The sequence below is a fragment of the Anser anser genome (assembly GCF_964211835.1).
Source record: "Anser anser genome assembly, chromosome: 28".
Classification (NCBI taxonomy): Eukaryota; Metazoa; Chordata; class Aves; order Anseriformes; family Anatidae; genus Anser; species Anser anser.
This window is the reverse complement of record NC_139749.1, coordinates 2,809,142-2,821,489: the sequence shown is the minus strand read 5'-3', so window position 1 is coordinate 2,821,489 and position 12,348 is coordinate 2,809,142. Positions and strand designations below refer to the sequence as shown.

At 56.8% G+C, this 12,348-nt stretch overlaps 1 long non-coding RNA gene across 1 annotated transcript; it reads right to left on the bottom strand.

Annotated features, from left to right (window-relative positions):
* Positions 1–3,112: 3,112 nt before the first annotated feature.
* Positions 3,113–10,929, bottom strand: LOC310887332. The gene is made up of 2 exons (XR_014575713.1): positions 4,622–10,929; positions 3,113–4,591 (listed from the first exon to the last, which is right to left on the bottom strand). It is a non-coding gene; the product is annotated as an uncharacterized lncRNA (long non-coding RNA).
* Between the last annotated feature and the right edge of the window lie 1,419 nt (positions 10,930–12,348).

Here is a 12,348-nt window from a genome sequence, read left to right as displayed (position 1 = left end):
GCTTTAGGATTTTGTAGGCATTCATTCTAGCACAGCGGGCGGCGCGCGCGGCGAGGCCGGCTGCGGGCGGCGAGGATGGGGATGGGGATGGGGATGGGGGGGGGGGGAGGGTGCGGCAAAAATCGGATGGCTGCGTCCGTGCCGGAAGGAGAGGTCCCCAGCGGGGCTCATCCCTGCGGGGACAGCGGGGACGAGGGGTCCCGGGGTTGGGACATCCCCGGAGCAGAGCTTTTTCGGGGGGCGAGGGGCGATGGGGCGCGTGCTGGCAGGCGCTGAGCATCCCCGGAACGCCTCGTGCTGCCCCGAGAGCCCGGGGCAGGGAGAGGAGGCTCGGCCGTGCGAAATCGGGCTGAAATCCTCCCCAAAAAGAGGCTGCCCGAGGGCCGCGTCCTCCGCCAGTCCCCAGGTAGCGGCGGGCAGGAGCGGGGTTCCTGCCGGGATGGAGCGCAGCGCGCGCGTCCTTCGCCACGGGAAGGCGTCGGGGGCACGAGAGGCAGATTTTTTTTTTAAGGCTTAATCCTGACTTTTGGGTTGAAACTTAGCGACAGAGAGCATCTTTTCCTGCAGATAAGGGAACTGTGTCCGGCCGCAGTCACGTTAAACCTGCCCTGACCTCTCCTGGCCGCGTCCTGCAGGGTGCAGGCGGAGCCCGGCCGTGGTGGCGCGGGTTTTGAAGAAATTGCGGTTTTTACCAAACAGAAGGCGCAAATGCATTTCAAATGCGTTCCCATCCCACGTGGGTCAAAGCTTTAAATTAGAGGAATAGGAGCAGATAGCGTTTATTTAGGGGATGCAGCTGAAATAACGCCCTTGGGATTTCGCCCGAAGGCCTCGGAAGGCGGGGGTGAGCCACGCGGAAAATCTGCTGCAGCCTCAGCCGCGTGATCCAGGGGCAGGAAAAAGGGCACGAGGGAGACGGGGGAAGTTGTGGTGCTGCCGGCTGCTCCAGCGGGTCCCCTGGGTGCCGCAGCCTTTCGGGCTTTCCCCTGCAGGCTCTCTGCTCTGGGATACCGTCCCCGTCCCCGTCCCCATCCCCGTCCCCGTTCCCGGCGGGGGATGACCTTGGGGACATCCCTCACGCCGGCAGCGCTCCCCCTCCGCTGAAGGTCGCGGTTGCAAAACGGCACAAAACCTGCCCAAACGCCTCCCCGCCAGCCGCAGCTGGTGGCAGAGGCTGCCCTGGGGCCTGCGTTGTGGGGAGAGGAGCGAAAATTCCCGGTGGGATTCACCCCCCACCCACCCCCCCAGCTCTTGCTCCTCCCGGAGACCTCCGCAGAGCGTGGGGTTTCCAGCCCAGCCTGCTGAAACGGGGAGCGTTGCGTGAAAACGTGCTTGGGTGATGTCAAAGGAGAAGCCAATTGGTGTTTTTCTAAAGTTTTTCCACCCGTTTTATTTTATTTATTATTTTTTTTTCCCCCAATGTGATTTCCCCAAAGTGTCTTAATTGGAAAAAGCAACAGGAAGAAAGTAAACGATTGGGATGGAATGAACGTGGGCAACTTAAAGCGAGTAGTTTGAGGCGAGGAGACAGAATGTCCTCCAGAAATCAGGTGGAAAGGAACGGCTAGGAGAAACGATGGCTGGGGGGGGAGCACGGGGTGCTCCTCCTGTCCCTGCGCGAGCCGCCAGCTGGGAAAAGCAGCACGAAGACTTCCCCAGCCCGGCCCCGCCGCTTCTCACCCCAAAACCCCCGCGCAGGGCAATGCCACGCGCCACCGGCTCACCCAGGGACGTGCCGGGCGGAGATTTCCTAACGAAAAGCTTTGAAATATCAAACCGTCTCCACATTATTTTTTTTTTTGTTCTTTTTGATGAAAAATTCTCGCTTTCCTCTCCCGATCCAGCACGGCGCTCCCGAGGGACTCGGGCGGGCGATGGGAGCCCCCGCAGGCTCCCGGCAGGTTTTGTGCAGTTCTGCTGCAGCACCTCTCTCCCCGCGCCCCAAGCCTTGCCCAGCGCTTACTGGGGCGTACTGGGAGGCTTCGCATCGCGAGCAGGGGGGGGGCGGACGTGCCTCTGTCCGTCCGTCTGTCCGGGAGGCAGGAGCCCCCCCCCCCCCCCGCGCGCTCCCCACCGCTTTCCGTCACCGTCCGGCTCTGCCCCGCGGAGCCGCACCGCAGCTCTTTGCACGGCCTTGCTTTGGAAATTAGGCGGGATTGACGACGACGTCTCATCGGCATCATTTTGTTTTCTTTTCCTTCTTCACCGTCCTGCGAGGAAAACCAAACCACAACCAAACGTTTTCCGCCCCGCCGGGGGGGGGGTGGGAGCGTGCGGCCGTGCGGGGGGGGGCGACGAAACATTTCTGCTCATGGACTTCACGCCCCGGCTCCCGCGCTCACACCTCTACCTTGAAGCTGAGAGCCTGGAAAAAGAGGAAAAAACAAACAAACAAAAAAAAAACACAACAAAAGAAAACACAAAAACCCACAAACGGAACAAAACAAACCCAGAAAAACGCACTCGGACGCGGATCCACCTGGAGGGGCGAGCCGTGCCGTGCCGTGCCGAGCCGTGCCGAGCCGTGCCGAGCCGTGCCGACGTGTGCCGAGCCATGCCGAGCCGTGCCAAGCGGATCCGCAGCAGCGTGGCCCCGGGACTCGACGACCCCTGGCTCGTGCCACGGGCAAGTACGGCTCGTGGGCGAAATGATTTTGGGGTTGGTTTGTCGGGGGTCTCTCCATTCCTTTCATCGGGGGCTTGGGGTATTATTTTTTTTTCGTCCGGGCCATCATCCTTCCTTTCCCCACAGACTGTAGAGTCCAGTAAACTCCTCCTAATTTTCAAAAGACACCAAGAAGAACGACAATCTAAGAAACCAACACCCTCCTTTGTGCTTCTATAAATATGTTTCTGATCTTATAATTTTATTTCTCGTGCTCATCTGTACTGTTGACAGTTACAATTGTGTATAATTTTTTTTTTTTTAATTTGGAATTTTTGCGTTGTATAGGGTTTAGTTTTAAAATATATATATATATATTTTCCATTTTTTAAAAAGGGGTGTTGCAAAAAAAATTGCACGATTTAAATGACAATAGTTAAAATGCTGCAGTTTTTAGAGATGTGGAAGCAAAATGGAGCTTATTTATTCTCAAAGGCTATAAAGGTGTAAAATGCATGAAGAAAAAAAAAAAAACATTTACAAAAAAAAAAAAGACAAAAAAAGTGTAACCTGAACAAAGTGTAGCGTTAAAAATTTTAAACGACGACAACAATGACAACAACAAAAAAAAAAAAAGAGAAAAAACAGCTAATATATTGTGTTTGGGCTAGTTTGCTTTTGTTTTTAATTGTTCCTTTTTTGGAGAATGAAATACAATTGTGTATATTTTCATATAAGAAGTATGCACTGATATGTTTCAAAAATGATATATTACTTTCTAAAAGTGTGGTTACTTACCAAAGCCTGTTTCTGATCTTTACCTTCTCGAACCCTCCGTGGATCCCTCGAGCGCGCACCGCCGGGGGGCTCGATGCCGCGGGCCGGACCCAGAGGTAACCCGGCGCAAGACCCCGGTGCCGGCTTCCTCCTCCTCCTCCTCCTCCTCCTCCTCCTTCTCTTCTTTCTCCTTGGGGGCTCCGTGCAGGTGGGGATGGGCTCGGGACCCCCCCGTGCTGGCTGATTTGGGGGATGCTGGCCTTTCCCCGATCCCACCGGGGCTTTGGGGGGGGTCCCCGGGTGCGCGGTTCCCCTCGGGGTGCCCGGGACGGGGGGGGCAGTGGGTGATGCGACGAGTGGGGTTTGCCCTCGGGTGGGCGTCCTGTGCAGAGAGGGGCTCACGAAAAATAACCCGGGTGTAGGGTATTTAGGGAAAAACACGGGTGTAGGGTATGGAGGGGCACCCAAAATACGCAGGGGGCTGCTGGGGGCTCGCCCCTGCGGGGGCTGCAGGGTGCTCAGCTGGCGGAGGGACGAGGTGGCCCCTGCTAATGGGGTGCTGGTGCTGGCTGTGCGAGGGGCACCCCAAACCTCCGGGCAGGGGTCTCCGTGTCCCCCCCATCGCCCCCGGTGCTCAGGGCAGGGATTCGAGGTCGCCCCCGGTGGGTGGAAGCGTTGGAAGCAGAGCTGGTCGCAAAAAGGGTGCGCGTGGTCCTCAAAGGGGGGCGAGGAGGAGGGGGATGCTTTCTCCCCTTCCTCACTTTCCGCCCTTCAAATTCTCACCTAACCAGGGAAAACACAGAATTACAACAACAAAAAATCCTTAAAAACTCCACCTCCTGCCCTTTTTTTGCACCAGTTTGCCCGGCGGAGCATCGTGCTGCGGTGCCCGCGGCATCGCGGTGGCATGTGCTGCCCCCCCGCCTGTCCCCTCCGGCTGAGGGTGACACTCGGGGTCCTCCGGGGACCTCAAGCACCCAAAGTGACAAAAACCCATCCCCGTCCCCTCTCCCTGCCCACAGTGCCAGTGGGCTTCAGCCAAAGGTTTGCTCGGTTCCCATCTTGGCATCGCTTTTACTCTGTCCTTTCTTCTCCTCCCCTTGCTTCACTTTTTTTTTCCTTTTCACTTTTTTTTGTCCTTTTCACTTTTTTTCCTTTTCATTTTTTTCCCTTTCACCTTTTTTTTCCTTTTCACTTTTTTCCTTTTCACTTTTTTCCTTTTTTTTTTTTCCTTTTCACTTTTTTTTTTCATTTTTAACCCCCCAAGCCCCTCCGGGCCCCCAAACGAGCATCGTGTGCTCACTACCTCCATCCCCCTTCCCCTGCCCGAAGCCAGAAGCCATGCTCGGGATGCAGGAGGGCCGCTCCTCCCTTCGTGTTCCCCGTCCTTCTCCCCTCCTCTCTCTCTGATCTCTCTCTCGTAGGATTTTACCTGGCTACTGTAACTGTAAATAGCGAGTTTCGATATGTTAGCAATGGTAACAGTACAGAAAACTGGTTTTTGTTGTATTGATATGAAATGAGATTATATTTTTGTCAGAGTATATTGTAATAATACTGACTTTGGACATGGCCGAACTGTACAGCTGTTTCTTGTTTTACCCCTGGCTCTTCCCCGGTCCTGCTTTGCCCAGCCCGGACCCCCCAGGATGTGGCCAAATGGGGCCGATGGGGGTGGGGGGCAAGCCCAGGACCCCCCGATTTGGGTTCTAATGTGGAGAGACCCCGGGCTCGGAGAGGCCGAGGGGACCCCGCCACCGAACCCCAAGGGAATTTTTCAGCCCTGTTTTCTAAGAGTGATGCCTTTTGTAAAACCTCGAGCCAGAAGAGGGTGGCGTGGCGGGGGCAGCCTGGGGGGGCTTTTTTTGGGGGGGAAGGGGTCCTGGGATTGGGGATTCTGCAGTGTCCCCTGCCAAGTGCCCAGGGCGCAAGGACAGCGGCGATGTCCTGCGGCTCTGCCCAAGCAATTTGCAGAAAAATAGGATGCTGAAATCGCAGGGGGCATCGCGGCTGCGCCGTGGCCCCCCCGTGTCCCTCCGGTCACCTGCGGTGGCTTTAGTGGCGGGTCCTGCTTCTTACCCCATCCCCGTCGCCACCCCCGTGCCCTGTAGCTCAAGTAGGTGGTAGCATACTCTGGGGTGCCCGCAGCAACCTCTGTAAGATAGAATAGACCCTTTAAATGATGCACTAAGAGAAAAAAAAATAAAAATCCCCCCCCCAGAAGTGTAGATATGCAGTGGGCAGTCGGAGCTCCTGCACGGCCCAGCCTGGCTGCGCTGTCCCAGGCGGCTCCGCTCCTCGCCCCCCCCCAGGATGCTGCACAGGTAGAAGCGAACCAGGACGTGCACTCCCCCCTCCTCGTAGTTTTATTTATTGTTCCAAGAAGCAATTTAAAAAAGAAAAGAAAAAAAAAAGATAAACCGTGTATCTATAAATATATATATATATATTTTTAACCTTTTTTTCCCCCCCCTCGATGCTCCTCCAGCTGTGTGTGTGCGTGAGTGTGTGTGCGAGTCGAGGGGTTCCGCGGCAGCCGGGGGGGGCAGACGCGCGACGTCGCTTTTGCCCTGGGGAAGGGGCACAGGGTGGGGGGACCGGGGGTCCCGCCACCACGCGCAGGTTTTTTTGGGGGTCAAAGCAGGGAGAGGGAGGGTTCACGCCAAGAACTTGCGAGCATTGCACCGGGATCTTTGACCAATTCCATCTTCCTTTGAGCGTTTGCACCCTCGGGTCCCGCCTGGCCGAGGGGCTCCCGAGCCCCGGGGGCGCCCCCGTCCCCGTCCCCACCTCTGACAATCAGTGGCTCCTTCCTGGGGACCGCAGCACGTGGCTGAGACGTCCGTTTTGGTTTTTCGATATTCCTTTTTTTTTGTGCTGTATGGTGATGCGTTATTGTATATTCCACAATAAGAAAAGGGAAAAAAAAGAAAAGAAAAAGAAAAAAAAAAAGGGATTAAAAAAATGCTAATAATAATAATTATCATGAGAAATTCTTATGAGTTTTGTTTGGAAACTCTTTCACTATATTTGTTGTAAAGAGGTTTACTATTAAAAAGGAAAAAAAATACACGTTTCTGATAACTTTCTGTGCCTCTGGCTCTTCATTCCCCTCCCTCCTCACCCCCTCGTGCCGTGGGGCGGTTGTTGTCTCACCCAGCCCCGGTGGCCTGAGGCACCCTTGGGTGCGTTGGCACAGGCTGGCCCAGACGCCGTGGCGGGGCAGCGGGACACATTCGGGGACGCCGAGCTGGGGACAGTGCCCCCCGGGACAGCCGCTTCTGGCCCCCCTCGCAGCCCTGTCCCTCCCTGTGGGCTCCGTTCCCCAGCCTCACCATGGCGTGGTGGTGGAGGCAGCGCAGGAGGCCCGCAGGGACAGCGGTCCCCATGGCCACCCACGTTCCGCCACCCTCTGGCACCACATTTCCCACCCAAATCACTTCCCCAATGGCTGATGAGACCCGCTGCAGCGGGTTTATGGGGCACGCTCAACCCACCCCACCTGCAGAAGGTCAGATAAACGGCCTCCCGGCCTCCACCTGGAGGTGGGCTCCGGTGTGGGCATGGGGCTGCAGGTAAGTGGGTGTATTTTTTGGGGCCAAGCTGTGGGGTCCCACAAACACCCGTGGGGCTCGTGGTGTGGGCATCAGGGGCAAGCGGCACCGCACCTGGAGGCTATGGGACAGGAGGAGGCACGGGCCTCCGATGTCCTCCTCATCCCAAACATGGCTGGAGGGGTCCCTAAGTCGCAGGGCCCCCATACCACGGGGGGTGTGTCCATGTCGTGGGGGTCCTCACGTCGTGGGGGTCCTCATGTCATGGGGGTCTTGGGGTCTTCATGTCATGGAGTCCTCACGTCGTGGGGTCTTCACAACGTGGGGGTCTTGTGGTCCTCACATCATGGGGCCTTCATGCCATGGGGGGTCTTTATGTCGTGGGGGTCCTCACATCGTGGGGTCCTCATGTCGTGGGGATCGTGGGGTCCTCACGTCGTGGGGTCTTCACAACGTGGGGGTCTTGTGGTCTTCACATCATGGGGCCTTCATGCCATGGGGGGTCTTCACGTTGTGGGGTCTTCACGTTGTGGGGTTTTCACTTCATGGGGGGGGTCTTCACGTCTTCGGCGCCTTCACATCGTGGGGTCTTCACCCCCTGGGCCTCCCCTGCCCACGAGGCCCGGGTTTTGGGGTCGAGGCCAGGCCGGGCCGCCAGATGGCGGCAGAGCTCCGTCCTCAGCCCGGCCCCGCATGGCCGCGGGATGGCGCCGTGGCCGTGGAGCAGGCCCCGGGAGCCAGGGTGGGCGCTGGGGACGTTTGGGACCCCCCCCGAAAAGGAGTTTGGGCCTCCCTGCTGGGGGAGGCCGGCGGGCTCCCGGCGTTGGGCGCGAATTCTGTGAAAATAAATAATAATAAAAAAAGGCGAACGGCCTGGGCCCTGTGTTGGCCGCCATCACGCGCCGACCCACGGCCGTCCTTCGGCCCAGGCGGCCTCAAAGCGTGGTGGCGGCCTCCTGGAGGCTTCGGTGGGCATGAGGGCCGATACAAGGCCCTAAAAGACCCCCAAAATTTCCAACACAAATGTTAAGGTTGTGAACCACCACTTCATCAAAATCACTTTCCTACAAGGCCCCATTCCGTGTTGCGAGAGCTGGTCCCCGCCACAGCAAGCGCATGCTTGGGGTGTAAATAAGGAGGTTTCGTCAAAAGAAACTTGCAAAAATGGAGCGATAATCGTGTTTGTATTGCGGCTGTTCGTGCTGGAGGGGCTTCGGCACCGGCAGGTGCTGGGAAGCATCTCTGCCCTCCGGGGACAGCCGCAGGGAGAAGGGAAGAAGAAAGAGAAAACCGTTTGCCCCTCGTCATTCCGCTGGCAGCCTGGGCTTGTCCCCCAATACACTGCTAAGGTTTGCCAAGCGAGGAGGCTGGAAAAAAAACCTTGGTGCCTCCCTGCGTGTGGGGTGACCCCTGGGCAAGGCATCCTCCAGCGATTTCCCCGTGTAAACTGATGGCTCCTTGCAGCCGGAGCCGCTCGGTGCACGGCAGAGCCAGCCGCCGGGCTCAGAGGCTCGGGCTTAGCTCCAGAGAGCCAACGGGGTGAAAAGAAAACCCCAAGGAAAGCTCCCGCGTGCCCTGAGAGCCGTCCGCACACTCCAGGCACTCCCTGCCTGTTTTACAGACCCCCCCATCCTCAAACTTTGAAGAAGATCTTTTAAACAACAGCAACAAGCTCATGTGCCCGGTATAAATCTTTAATCAGAACATGCTTTCCCCCTCGGAGCCCGCACCGCTGTGTACAATCGGAACGCAAATCAAAAGAAAGCGAAGTGAATTATTCATTGGGAATCTTTCCGCGCCCGATACGGTGAGGCTCGGAGGCAGAGGCCGGGGCTGCACTGCGGTCTCGGGGCTCTTCATCCTCTCCCCTGCACCGGGAGCTGAATCCCCACGAGAAAGGGGTCGTGGAATCAGACCCCCGTGTCCCTCCCCAGCTCCCCCCATAGCCCTCGTGCCCCCCCTGCTCGTTGTGAAACAACGCTTCCAGCGCCGGCGTCACGTCGCGGGGCTCCTCCTGTGTTTTGCTGCTAACATGACACAGAGGCGTCGAAGGATCTAAACATTTAGGCAGAGTTGCCAAAGCTGCGCGGAGAACGGCACCGAGCGCGCTTCTGGAGGGGGGAGGATTATTATCAGTATTGTCGTCGGCATTATTATTATTATTTGAGGGATGCTCGGGCCTATGTATTGATAAATCTCTGACACGGCGCATTGTTCTCACTCTTCAGTGGAAGGAAAAACCTTTTCTTGTTGGTTTTTTATTTTATTTTATTTTTTATTTCACAGTCACGCTCCATGGCACAAACTGTAAAAATACATTTTTAAATGGCAAAAACAGACAGGTCGAGACCTTTCTGTTAACAATCCTCCACCCCATCCTTGAAATCTAAAGTAGTGAAGGATTTTGCGGAAAATAATGGATCATTTTCCCATTTACCCATGATTCAAGGATTAATAACTAATCCCATCAAAGGACATCTGCTTAGATTGTTCCTTGTCAGTGAAAGTAAATAGAGCCTTTTAGTCTTTAGACCTAAACTCCTCTGAGGTTATTATGCCGAGGGAACCTCCTACAAGCGGTCGCTTTCTCTTTCGCTCCTGCTGTGCCTAACCCTGGAGGGAGAAAGCAAACTTTGGTAGTCCTGGACATAAAGGTTATGTGCTGGAAGGGGGGAGACCTTTAGGAGAGGCCGGTAAGCCGAGACCCTGCCCTGGCCTCGGCGGGGCGATGGCAGGAGGCTGCAGCCTCCTTGTCCTGCCTCCGTGCATGACTCCTGGGTGCTGCTGCGGTGCCCTGGCTGAAAACATCTCTCTGGTCCAAGCTCCGCTGTTTTGGGGACGCTTGGGATCGGATCTTTTGGGATCAGAGGAAGGGAAAATGGGAAACTGCTTGGGTCTGAGTCCAAAATCCCTTGGGGCAGCAGAAAAAGCACACGGGAGCAGGGCCGGGGCAGAGCCCAGCTCCATCGGCACCCGGGGGCCGCCGACCCCCTGACTGGGCAGCGGTACGGCCCGTCCGTGTCACCGCAGGGAGAAGCAGGGGGACGGTACGAGTCTTTTGCCCCCAAGACCCAGGAAATAATGAACTTCTCGATAAATCACCAGCTGTGGTCGTGTGGTGTGGTCCGGCACCAGGCAGGCTCCGGATGCTTCGTAGAAAGCAGATTTTGGGGGACAATCGGGCAGAGCCTTTCCCCAAAGAGCTCGGGACGAACCCTCCTAAGCAAAAATGTGACTAAATTACCCCAAATAATTGCCCAGGACCTGCTTTTCACACGGAGGGGGCAGCGGGACCCCTGTGGATGATGCTGAGGGCACCTGGGGCCAGGGCCAAACACCGGGCGAGGGATGCGCGCATATCATTTGTTGTAGGCATTTCAGAACATCTAAAATTAGATATTAGGGTTTCTTTTTTTTATTATTTTTGTCCCCTGCCAGAACATGGCTGTGTCTCATCCACAAACACCAGCTGTGGGTTTTGCTCTTGCTTCAGAAAGGCTTCCTCGGAGACGCAGACAAAAAGGAACGCTGCTCCACCCTCTCCCTCGCGCACGAAATCGGGGAGGAATCACAAGATTACAGCCCCAAACCCCGCTCTGGGGGAACTTTTCACAACCCGGGTGGAAAGCAGCCCCGTGGACCCCGCGCCCCCGTAATCCAGACCCTGCTCCAAGCCCTGGCTGAGGGAACAATTGCAGGCAAAGCCAGTGGGAGTTCAAAAGGAGCAATACTGAATTAAACGATGGCAATTTCCCTTATTTTCCGCCGCTTAAAGGTGCACGCTGGGAATGTTTAAATATCCTTGTTATCCCCTTCAATACCTAGAGAACATTTTTTTAACGAGCAGGGCTGTAATCAGGCCGCGTTCGTGCCAGGCATCTCTTACTAACAAACGCCATTCTCCAAAAGAGCTGTCCAGAGCCCATCCAGAGCCCTTTGAAGCAGAAGAAAAGGCACCTGCTGGACTGAGCGCTGCGGGCAGCTGTGCGAGCCGGGTAGGTGCCGGGGGACACTTCGCCCAATTTCACCGAGACAAAACAGAGCCCCCCCCTTCAGTGCGGAAAGGGAGATTTTGTTTATTTAACTATATATTTTTGGGGGGTTACTGCGCATTTGGGGATGAACTGATGAGGACAGCGTCACACCTCGGGTGAGGATTGCCTGGTGTAAATGGATTTGTTTCCAGGCTCCAGCCCCTTTCCCCTGCAGAGCTCCCTGGCAGCGTGGGCATTTTGGAGGCATCTAGCCGCGGCTTGGCCTTTGGGAGAACAGTTAAAATCTCCGTCTCGGGCAGGAAACCCGTGCCGTGGAGAGGCAGGAAGAAGGCAGGAGGCTTCCCAGCCTGGATCTGGCTGGGGGATGAGGATTTGCCCCGGTACCCGTGGGTGCCTGGGCTACGGTGGAGCCGGGCACACGGTACCGGAGGCTGCCCGTGCGCAGAGCAGCCCCACAGGCCTCGGGATGGCTCTGGAGCATCTTTTGTTGCGATTTTCTTTGTCTGGTGCGTGCTGAAACGGGGGCATCGCGTGGCCCAGGCGGAGCAAAAAATGCCCGGTGAATGAAAATGCCAAGTGCAAAACGCTGTGGGGGTGCTTACCACAAAGGCTTTTCCCTGGGCATCGCCCAAAAGAAGTCCCCAAAAATCAGTTTAGCCATTGACCTGCTCACACACCCGCACCCCAATTTTAGATGTGCTTGGGGCCATAAAGAGGATTTCGAACAAAGCCTGGGCATGCTGGGCTGGGTGAGAATCCGTGCGCGCTGTCGGAGGAGGCAGCGGTTGTTGCACGGCCGTGGTTTATAGGCAATAAGTGCACGCGGCGTGTCTGGAGTCACATGTGTTGGTGCACATCTCGGTGCAAACACTTAAAAAGCCAAAAAAAATCTTCTTTGGACCATCTGTGGCGTTTCTTCCAGAGCTCAAACATCTCCCAAATGGAGCCTCTCCGAGCTGGCAGGCGAAAACGAGGGAATTTCCCTCAAAAACCCCACCACGCGCTTCGCCCGTCTGCGTGCTCCCCGCGTGTGCCCGCGCTCCCCAGCTGGACGTGGCTGCTGGGCGCACGCCTGCAGCTCCGTGCAAACCCCCCTGCGCCTTGCACGCTCACCGCCTGCGTGTGCTGCACGCCCGCCGTGCCCAGGGCTTCGCTGCGGGATCGCTGCGGGATTCCCGCACCGGCTCTGGCACCGCACGCATCCTGAGTACAGGGCACGTCCCTATGGGGTGTGAGCGCACCCCAAAGGTTTTGGGGCAGCTCTGGGTGTTGGTGCTGCTGGATTCGCACCCTGCTGGCATCGCAGCCCCCTGCTGAGCGTGGCCTGATGTGGGCTGGGGGGCTCGGACCCCTCGCAAGCCCCCCAAGCCCCCCCTGGCACAACGCCTGCACCGTGCCACGCACACGAGCCCAGCGC